Below are 10,388 nucleotides of genomic sequence, written 5' to 3' on the forward strand. Positions count from 1 at the left end.
CTGCTTATATTAATTATTTAATAAGGATTTATTAAATATTGTGTCATTCATTTTTAATCTATGGTATCTGTACAGTGGCAGGTAGCTTTATCTTATTTATCTGTTTTTTGTTATGCTCTACTCTGTGCAGTTTTGGTATTAAATAATTGTTTTGTATTTTTTAAATTCGGTTGTCCGTTTTGTGTGTTACTGTAATAAAAGTATTTTTTTCGTATGTGCTCTTAAAGTTTTATTCAAGTAAAGTAACATATTAATCTACTATATTAGCCACCAGTAGTAGCTGTATGTAGTAGAGATATATTGCCTACAGCTAGATTTTTAGATACTTAGACCTTAGACCTTTAGATCAATAATTTGAGCTCCATCATTAAGAACAACTATACATATTAATAATCAATCTTTTCTCAACACATAGACATATCTATGATAAAGTGATGGTCCAAACTGCCCTAATATACGCTGGTACCGCACTAGTGAAATATGATAGTGTATTTTTTTTAAAGTATTATAGTAGTATGGTGCACCGGCCTGCTCAAACCGTATACATACGCTGACGGGATACTAGCGAGAGATGCTAGAATAAGTATGAACACAGATTAGCCAACCAAACAAACCTGGCGAATTCCCCAGGAATTAATCATGGTTACCAGTTGAATCTCCTTCATTATTCTCCAGGAGAAACTACTCTCAGTTCTTTAAAATCTTATTTTCTCTACAGGCCTTCTTTTTACTTCTCTCTTTATTTTATAATAATATATTTTTCCTATAATATATCTGTGTGCGCGTTTTCCCATAAACAAGACATAAGCTATAAATTTCCCGCGTTGAAAAGAAATTTATAGCCTATGTCTTATTCTAATGTATAAGCTATATTATACTAAAGTTTCATTAAAATCCGTTCAGTAGTTTTTGCGTGAAAGAGTAACAAACATCCACACTTACAATCTTCCGCGTTTATAATTTAATTAGTAAGACTTTAATGCAGAAATAAAGATGTATATGAATGTCTAAACAAATAAAAAAATCCGAGATGCATTATAAAGGAAATTAACTATAAACTCTTTAGTGTTCCCCTCATAAAAAATATAGTTACATAAATTAATATTATACAGTTGTTTATTAGCTACGAGTAGGTGTAAAACAAGCTCTGCTTAGTTTGGTACTAGATGGCACTGTGGGAATTGTGCAGGGTTTCAAAATACAAATTTCAAATTCCAATTTTTTTATTAAGGTGATACAATTTTTACTACATTCTATAGTTGTTGAAGATTCCTTTTAAGCATAAAAGTGCATCTACCACTTTCTATCTTCTTTCCTCTACCCAAAGGTTGTCTGGAAGAGATTGCTTACGCGATAAGACCGCTTTTTGTGCCTTATTAGTTATTATGTACTTATGTTCTTTGTAATATATCTACTCCTGGTGCAATAAAGAGTAAATAAATAAATAAAATGTCTGTGCCAGGAGGCTGCTGCTCTTCCATAGCACGATTTTAAGTATATACTTAGACTTTTAAAGCGAAAAGGGACAAAAGCATCAGGTATGTTATCTATATATATATAAATAAAATTGGAGTGTCTGTTTGTAATATTGAAATAACCGTTTTTTACTACATGTATATGAAAATATATATACGGTACATTCACCAAAATAGCATTATTTACAATTTTTGTCTGTCTGTTTATTCTGGCTAATCTCTGAAATGGCTGAACCGATTTTGACGGGACTTTTTTGGTAGATAGCTTATGTAATAAGGAGTAAATTAGACTACATTTATTTTAGAAAAATAAAGTTATATTCCACGCGTACCAAGTCAGTAGTCGGGTTGCAGCTAGTAAGAAATAAATAGCCAGTTAAGTACATGGTATGGCATGAAGGTCGGTGAGAGATATGCAGGTAGTTCCGCCTTAAAGCAACCTTACTAGTGACTCACTCAGTCAGGGTATTTACGTGAACAGATCAGATTATTATTTAGTTCTCAATCGAGTGCCAACAGGGAGTTTAATTTTATGTTTTGTTGACCGCTTGAGCGCCTTTAGTTAATCGCGGGTGTATCGTTTGTATTTATGGGTATGATTGTTTGTATCGTTCCGGTTGTATATATAAGCTTTTACAAAAAAATATGTATTTATATGAGTAATCTAGGACCCATATTACAGGCCCTTTTTTCAATAATTCCTTCTATAATAATAATAATAACCTAGGACAATTCACACAGCGCCATCTAGTTCGATGTTGTGTTATGGGTACTAGACAAATGAATATATAGATACGTTTTGATTGTAAATACATATTTACAACGTTTGTACCGTGTGACGAATCGAACGCGCTACCATCGGAATTAAACCAGTATACTAAATCGCTAAACCATTGAGGCCGAATAATAAGAAGTATAAATATATAGAAAATCAACAGATAATTATATAATATATTAGATGAACGATTTTCACTGCATTGCATCGATCACGCCACGTCGGCCATGACACTCGTCGCCCAACGCCATTTGTATTCACGGGGCAACGCGACGGTCCGCAATAAATTGCATATTATTATGCCGTCATTGTTACACATCCTTTGCCAAAACATGTTCAATTGCACCTTGAGCTCTGCATTTGGTTCTTGAAGAAAATCAAGTTGTAATACTAACGGATTGAAATACAATATATTCTATTACAATAATTAGTGGATTAAAACGAAAACCAATATTCTCAATAAAAGAAACTTTATTACTAAACGGAGAAAAAATACACTAGAAAATTACACGATCAATGGCAGCTATACGTTCACGCTTAACTTATGGTACTCGAGCGAAAGAAACTTCGGACAACTTGTATATAATCAACATTTTTAGATAGTTTGGAAGCCAAGCCAATTTACACAATAACATATTTTACAATTCATTATTATTCCAGTTAAAAATATAATTTTAAAACATTGTACGTATAATTACAGTAGACAATTTGGCGCGAAAATAATTTGACATTGACAATTTTTACTCATAAAAATGACATGCGTAAAAATCTGACGACGGAAAAATACATACGGTTATATTCCTTATGTAATTTATATTAATCGCATTCTTGTATCAACCGAGTAAGTTTATCGTACAATAATGTGACTATCAGAAGATATTTTATTCACAATGTGATTGAATTAATATCGTAAATAACTGCTATAATGTTATAAACATCACAACATTCTAACTCACAAACTTTGTCCCATTGTCAAAACATGCTTATAAAAGTTTCACAATACAATAATTATTTATATTTATATATATAATTTATATGAATTTAAAATGATTTTACGTAGCTAAAAATATAATATTCTTAAAATGAAACATTTCAAACTATATTGACGCCACACTTGGCTCCCAATTATCTTTTTTTAAATCCAACACTGGACACAACATATACAGCCAATTCTCACATCTCAACGCAGTTCGGGCTTGGCAATTAACAGTACAGATATTCCAAAATTAAAAAAAATATATCTTTTAATTACTCTATGGTTCATGAAAGAAATAGTAGAATAACCTTCCCAATGAAGGGAAAGTGCGGTAATTAAGAGTATGCCAGATTAATAAATATTGTAATTTGATGTATATTTTTGAAAGTATGCGTTTAAATCTATTAAGAATTAAATATACTGAATCATGAGCAATATAAATTGTTTAACTGATTTTGTAAATTAACATATAATGCAGTATTTCAGGAAGAAACACTTCTAATAATGAGCAATTAGAAGAACCATACAATATTATTTTACAAATATTTTTATTTCTATCTGTATTACAAATATATATATTATAATTTATAATATCAAGAAAAATTGTACCAAAATTGCCAATCCCAATAAACTCACAGAACTTAAAACCAAACAACAATTCGCCGTACCTACAACACACCGTCTCCTTACAACTAAAACGTATGATTGTCAAAAATTATGATTTTCAATAAAGACATTTTATATTGTTATAGCTGTACATATTATTCCTTTGTGTCATAGAATAATATAAAATACGCAGTCGTAAACAGACGATGTAAAAATATATATATAATATATATACACACTGTTACCAACATTTACTATACACTTCGCTCTCAGTACAGAATAAATTTACTCTTCATACATACAGGGCCAGTAACAAAGTGAATATCACGCCAAAATTCAGATAATGACTCATTAAATTTGTGTCTTTCGGTAGGAAATAATATATAAATATGTGACGACAATGTGAATATATTATACTAAATTTGTTAAGTTCAGTTTGTATGATTTAGCAAGCAAGAAGGGTAGAGCAAGTTCTAATTTATTGTAGTACATAATAATATATATTCAATAGTATCTCTGGATTTCGGCTTGGTTTATGAATTATAGCAACCTTTACAGCTAACCATGTATATATACACAATATAGTATATATATATGCTCATATAGAATAAATTCTTTACCGTATGCTCTATGGTCATACAAATACATACTTAAATTAAGAATATACAGACATATATGAAAATACTGGCAACTTTATGTTAAAAAAAGTGCCAGTTTCGGCTTAAAAAAATCTTTTAGGCACAGTGTACATCACAAATTACTTAGTGTAAACGACCGTTATTAAATTATAAAAAAAAAGATACTTACACACTGTCGATAAATATCAGCTATATATTATCATCAGGGAAGTTTTAACAGTGTGTATTTTTTTTCAGTTTTATCGTTTGCTACATTAATTTTTATGAGACAGAGTATCAAAGTTACGAGCTTACGCGTGTACGATATACTAAGACTCTAAAGTCGTATCCGTCAAACTGATGATGGTCTACAGTCTTGTCACCATTTTCATCAAGACATAAAGACCAGCTGAGACCAACAGGATTTGAATAATTCGAAAAAAGCAATTCGTTAAAATACGACTCGCCTTCTTTCAACTGCTTTTCTTTTCGCTTTCCTTTCGACTTTTCGGTTTTTTAATATATTTTCCAAATTATACATATTTTAATATGACACATTTTTTGTTCTACAAATTACAAATTCATGCACTGTTCGAACTGCACTGACTATGCGCTAGTTTACATAAAATATTCGGTATTTTTATCTTAGCTGTATAATAAATTACATAAGGTACCTATTACACGCCAATATCCTTGTGTACAGGGTTACATTGTAAATCAGCATGATGAAATTTATAGATCTTAAGAATTACTTAAGACTTCTTAAGAACCACTTAAGACCTCTTAAGAACCAGTCAAGACCTATCTCAAGACCCTAAGAATTGTTCTTAGGCCCTAAGAACCACTCAAGACCTTAACAATCGCTCAAGCCCCCTCAAAAACTACTCAAGACTTCTTTAAGGAGTACATCAGAACATGCCTTTTACGATTATAAAAATGTAAGTGTGAGAATTTATCATTCATAATTCTCTTTCATGAACTATCAAATTCATGAGAAAATCTTCAAAACATACTTTTCAATTTTAAACTTTAGTTTATTTTTAACTTTTACACCTTTACTAATAAGGTTTACATTCGTATGCTCCAATCTCCGATACACGATCAAACTTGTCTTTGCCCGTTTCAAGATTGCGAAAATTTTGGCTGTTAATAACCCTGTATATTAAATTACATTAAGTTATATAATACTATACATATTTAATTACAATTCTTATGTCAAATAACTAAATATATGGTTTTAACACTTAAGGATTCGCTACTGAGTATTTCAAACCCAGTTGCAGCAATAATTTTGGAATTTTTCTGTAGCATTTTCATTAGATGCGTTTATATGATGTTTGCCCAAGACTCACAAATGGTTTCATGGTATTAAAGAAATGGAGTCATGTTTTATTATTTATTTATTTTAAAGTCACAAATAAGTTTATAATTAATATGTGATTGCTAACAGCTTACAGTCTAGTAATACAGCGTACGAAATAAGCACTTGTCATAATTATAAAATATCTGATTACAGGATAAAAAAAAGTAACAAAACAGAAATACCATAAATTCTTTAAAAACGTTGAAGAGTTTATGGTAATTTGTTTATGGTCTCTTATTTTTTATAGAAAAGGTTCAAGTGGAATATTATTTTCTCCAATATTTAAAATCAAATGTAAATAATTTTCATAAACTTCAGAGTCCTTAAATGTTAAGAATGTATATAAATATACATATATCTATATATGACGTATATCGACAAAGCTAATGTCATATAATATATATGAAAATAATTAATAATATATCTATGAAAATCCCTTTCATAGTATGTTTCATGTATAAAAGGCATTACTGTTTGTATAACATTATACTATTAGTCAAATTATATAAAAATGCAATAATAGTTTTTATATATCTTATATAAAATAAAAAGTAAAGTAAGGCATTTGTTGTAATATTATTTAAAGGCACGAATATGCAACAACAAACTGTAAAAACACTGTATTAAAAATTGTTTCAAATTATACATTTTAGATAGATGGGATAATTACCGAGACTATAGGTTGCTAAATTATTGAAATTCGAGCATAATTAAATTAATGAATAAAATTAAATTCACAGTATTACAGACCTGTTCTCAACACGTCCGTACCGTTCGCGGGGTACTCGTATAATGCCGATTTTGCATGAGTCACCGTTCATAGGCCGCCATCTTGTGCCCCACTACTCTCGAAAAATCGAGGCACAACATAAGTTCATTAATTACATTCAGAAAGACTACAGACAATTAATAGTAAAGACAATCATTATTAATCTGTTCTCTATTTGTCCATAGACTTTAATAATAAACGAAAGTGTGTATACAAACAATTGGTCTTCTGTATAAAAAAAATGTGTCTTTGACAGACACTCTTTTGTTTATTGTTAATATTTAACATAAAAAATACATGAAATCAATAACAAAAAACGTTACACACACCACCATGTATGGGTAACGTTTTATTTTTATTGATTTAATGTATTTTTATGATTTAATTATATATTTAAAAAATATTAGCGTTCTGCACTCCTTCTATATATAAACTATAAGTGTGCAAAATTTCATACACTTCGTCCGCGCGATTCGTAAAATGGGGTACCTACAAAGATTTTGCTTCACGTATTATATATCTAATATTTATGAGCTCCTTGACGGGTCGGAATTTGAACAGAATTTCTTGTACCATAGAAATATCGGTATATCATTAAATAACAATATCATCTCGGTAAAAATCCCATTTATATAATGTATACAATATTAATATTACAAATATGAATTTACTCTGACATTATACTATGTTTTTGTTCCGACTTCGATATCCAAAACTCCATCAATTCCTCATTTTATTTATACGTACAATTAGGAAAAATCACTGGATTTGTGTTATAATCGCCATTATCACAGCTAAATTGAAAAGCAGCAGGTAGATGGTAAATAAAATATTGTACGGGCAGACATATTCGTCTACTTTCACATGTCATCGTTTGTTGTTACTAATGAAACACGCTCGATATATAACTATACTCACAGTGTCTTCATTTGATTTTTCCTAATTGTACGTATATATACCAACAATATAGACATCAAATCACCGATTTATTTCCATTGCTATTCGCCATCTTATCGAATCGAATGTTCTCGAAACAAATACACAAACTACAGTTGGACGGTAAATATATATAGGCACATCCTAACAGGCCTGCAGATAGTAAAACTGCTTTTATGTGTATATAATTTGCTTGTCATTGAATATTGACAAGTATGTATACCAAAAATTTATCATAATCAGTTTTTATAATTTTAGTATGTAACGGAACGTATCACTAATGTAATCGCATTGTAAAATTATTTAATATTTTAAAAGAATTATTTCCGATATTTTTTGTGTGAAACGGAACGCATCAGTAATCCTAATATTGAAAGTCACTTTAAATAAATTATATTTTACGATATATTTGCAGACACGAAAACTTAACCGTAAACCTGTATATTAAAATCTCAATACATAGGTTTTCGATATAAATTTTATCGCAATGTGAAATAATTAAATATTTTAAAGAATGTATTAAAAATATGTTTGTGTGAAACGGAACACATCACTACACTAGTTATATTGTACAGTGTATAAGACATTTTAAATGAATTATATTGTTTTAGGATTTACTAACGAAAGTTGATAGTAAAGTATGTATTAAAATCTTAATACATAGGTTTTTGATGTAAGCGATTGACCATTGAAAGGATATCTTATTTCGCATTACAACCACAAAGACGCTGAGCGTGAGTGAACTAGAATTTTAATATGGTCGTTGGATTATCGATCTTATTATCCATATATTTAAAGGCGATTTCAAAATGTATATTTTATGAAATATTTCATATATATTTTTAAACTTTCGTGTTCATTACACATCATTCATATTGTAAACCGGGTCTTAACAAAGTAACTATATAATTTTATGGTAAATAACGGCTAGACGTCTCGAGCTGACTCCAGTCAGTCACAATGGTAACTTATCAGTGGATTGTTAGTAATGTGGTCTGTTGACCCCATTGCTATTTACTATGTCAGGTTGACTTCCACACAGTTCCCCCTGGAAACCATCTTGACAAATTCTTGGAGAATTTTCAAGATTTTCAAGTTCATGCTCATCTTATCATCCTTCACTAGTGCCCGCCAGGGTAAACCGTTAGCGTAGACGGGTGCATCATTCCATTATCATCCATAAAAACTTAGTCGAAACGTCGAGTTAAGTACCATAAAATTATTCTTGTTAAGACCCGATTAAAAAAATAAATGTCATATATATATTTCTAAATACATTATAATTTTCTGGCTATATTACCCATTACACTACCACATGTGTAGATCGTAGAGTAGACAAGTGTCTGTAATAGACCTATATGAATAAGTTTATTTTGAATTTTAATGTTTTAATTATTTTGTAAGTTGTAAACTTGTTATATTTGTAAAAATATACGTTTACTGTAATATATATTATAAATTGCACTAATATAAGGCAATGGGACACGTTACAGTCTCTCGCTGAGGAACTAAAGCTTCTTAATCATTATTCTGAGATCAGTTGCATCTTTTATCCTGCACTATGTCCCGTTTTGGTTCAACTTTAAATTACGAGCGAAGAAACAAGCTTGATTCTAATTTTACATTTAAAAATAACGACTACTCAATATCGTACACGTTTTTTATATTCAAGTTTATTAGTACCGAAACTTTCTTCTTTAACCCTATAGACAAATGCAATGTTTTTTTTTTCAACTTTTTACAAAAACAAAAATACCTAAATATATTCTTATGATGGCACGATTTTCATAACACCATAATTATGTACCAAATGACAATGACGATTTTTATAACTGTATATTAATTATGACATTAAATTATGGCATAGACAAAATGTTACATATACATATAATTAAAAAATAATTATATTTTCTCTAAGATTATAGGAATTTCGAATTACCAATTACATGTGACAATCAGAGTGTATCGTAAGGCATTAGTAGATTTGGCTTCACTGTCATTTGGTGAAATAACTCGTATAATTTTCTTAAATCCTAATAAAAATAGAGTACGCACAAACTGTAATAACTATAATATATAAAAGAACACATAATATACCTTAGTGCTACCCAAAAGCCTTGTAGCTCCACCTAATCTTATATACAGACACAAAAAGAATATAATTTCTGAAAAAAAAAAATTAACATTACACTTTTGATTCCAAAATATATAATTTTACACTACCTGTTCTCGCAAATTTGTTGTTGGCAATTTATTATTCAATTATCGAATTTAGTTCTATTACATAAAGTTCTTTTTTATTTACTTGCGGTCTTATGGAAACCGTTTCTGCAAAAATTAGCCAGTTTTTCTCAAATAAAACGCAACTTTGTTGTTGGGAATTTAAAATTATTCAATTATCGAATTTAGTTCAATTACATAAACCTCTTTTTTATTTACTTGAGGTCTTATGGAAACCATTTCTGCAAAAAATGGCCAGTTCTTCAAAAATAAAACATCCCTAACAAATGAGATGCATAGAATAGAACCTATATGCTGTAGGTTACCACACCCTACACTTTTTTACGGCCATAACATTTAAAAGTATAGAAATATACAGTATAATTAAAAAAAAAAAATTCAATTCAAAACATCGACTAAATAAAATTATTTTTTAAATTTAACATTCAATATTAGCAAAGGAGCTACAACACTAATTAATGTTAGTTAAAACGAATTGCATTCCTGAAAACTACGCTTACAGTCTACAGTCTACGTAATATCTATATATAAAATAACAGTAATATTTGTGTGTCCATTAATATCAATTTTCACTGAATTGAAACAATCTTTTTGACAATTTTGTGCCTTGTCGTCTGGACTAAAACGTAA

The 10,388-nt window shown here is 29.5% G+C and overlaps 1 protein-coding gene across 1 annotated transcript in view; it reads left to right on the forward strand.

The window, feature by feature from the left end:
- The window catches only part of LOC131849401 (ATPase family gene 2 protein homolog A-like), a 245,133-nt gene that overhangs the window by 206,703 nt on the left and 28,042 nt on the right, over nt 1-10,388 (forward strand). The window lies entirely within an intron of this gene.

This window comes from Achroia grisella, unplaced genomic scaffold (genome assembly GCF_030625045.1).
Source record: "Achroia grisella isolate CSIRO2021 unplaced genomic scaffold, CSIRO_AGI_Agris_v1 utg642, whole genome shotgun sequence".
Taxonomy (NCBI): Eukaryota; Metazoa; Arthropoda; class Insecta; order Lepidoptera; family Pyralidae; genus Achroia; species Achroia grisella.